Here is a 1,795-nt window from a genome sequence, read left to right as displayed (position 1 = left end):
CTTCAAGGCCATAGTAATAGCGCCAGTGGAGAGCAATCTGACTCGTGAAGTGCCCGTGTCGCCCCAGAGAAGCCCTTGGGATAGATACGACTCATGAGAGGGTTACGCCCAGGGGCAGCCAGGTGCAGGGTACGAGAGGAAGATAGATACGCTCTCAAAGTGAGTGACTAGAGGTTTGGGGGCATGAGTCGGCACCCAAAAGGTCACCCCTTGCGCACATGCACTCCCAGGTAGGAGGACTCACGTGAGGAATACCCCCAAGTGGGGTCACGATGCTGTGAGGCCCTCCACGTGTAATAGCAGCCAAGTCAGAATAGAAACATCAGTTTGTCAGGTACAAGGTAATTAAAGCTATTTAATATTGTTTACGTTTCGAGCGTTTAAGGTACTATAAATGCTCTAAGTGGTTTAAACGTCTTAAAGGCGCTGAACGTTTCATAATTAAAGGCGCTTTAAGACGCATTAAATGCTAGAGTAGTTTAAATAGCGCCTTGAATGTTGGGAAAGGGGTTCGAACTTTTGGCAGATTTTCCCAGAGTACACTCTAGTTGCTTGCTCGGGTCTTGAGGCTACGCAAAAGGGACTAGGGAGAGATTATTTGCCAGAACGAGAAATAAACACTAAAGAGAGTTCCTTTTGACCGCCTTCACAGCGCCATTCACGGTGCTCCGATACGGAGGTGTAGATTTTTTGGTGTTTCTTGCTAGCTGACTTGAGCGTCGGAGTGCAAACGGCTGCTAGGGCGCCCTTTTGTCCTTCTTTGCAGGAATCCACAGGTAACCAGTGGGAAGGAGTCCCTAGCTGACGGGTGAGGTCGCGCACAAAGACGTCCCATGTCAACTGGCTGGAACAGCTATGTATTGCTCCCTGAACAACGTAGAAAACTGCACAAACGACGTCATGTGCGCATCTGGGAGATTGATGAACCAATCTAATGTCGTGCTTGTCAACGTGCTCACGAACAACTTGCAATGCACTGCGTCAGAGTTCAGTTAGCATCATCTGTGTGGGGAAGGTCGTGAGGTGAGCCTCTGGGTCTTCTACACCTGAATAGGTGGCCTTTAGGCCTACGAACGTGGTTGGTATCACGACGTCCATAATTGGCTGCGAAAACGGCATTGGGAAAGCTCTGGGTGGTGACGGCGGCGCTTGCTCCTCCACCACACGTTCCCCTGCCTGTTGCTGCAAATTCCTGCGCAGTTCCTCATTGGTCCTGCGCAATTCTTCGTTTCTGGCTTGCGACGCGGCCAGATCAACATGTATACGTTCTTGATCCATTCTTGATGCCACCATCGTTTCTGGAAGGGCGTGCATCGTCTCCATGATCTGTTGCCTGGTGATGCTCTCGCCTTTATTCGGTGCGATGGATCCTTGCCTCGTATTTCTCATCTTGATGGATCTTCGCTTTGTGCTTGTGAATGGGACAAAGTTTTTAATCGTGCCCCACTGTGGGCGTCAAATGTTCCTGCCGATTGACTCGATTGCCTTCGTACTCCTAACGACGATCACACGCCCCATTCTCTCTGCCTTCATTCGTGGTTTCTTTCGATCAAACACCCTGAACCTGCAAAGACAAAGGGGCGCCCTAAAGGTCGTTTTCACTCCGACGCTCAAGTCAATACTGGGGCAAAGAAATAGAAATGTCTATCTCAGTTTTTCACTCAAGAACTGTGTGTAAAACTGCTTAAAACTTGCGTACCTTATGAGGTTTATTACTACCCGTTATATAATCTAGGGTTTTCGCTGTTTCTGCTACCCACATTTAGGGTTTCTGAGGGTAGCGGAAACACCTAAT

This window comes from Phaseolus vulgaris, chromosome 4 (assembly GCF_000499845.2).
Source record: "Phaseolus vulgaris cultivar G19833 chromosome 4, P. vulgaris v2.0, whole genome shotgun sequence".
Lineage (NCBI taxonomy): Eukaryota > Viridiplantae > Streptophyta > Magnoliopsida > Fabales > Fabaceae > Phaseolus > Phaseolus vulgaris.
Note: the sequence above shows the minus strand (reverse complement) of the source record.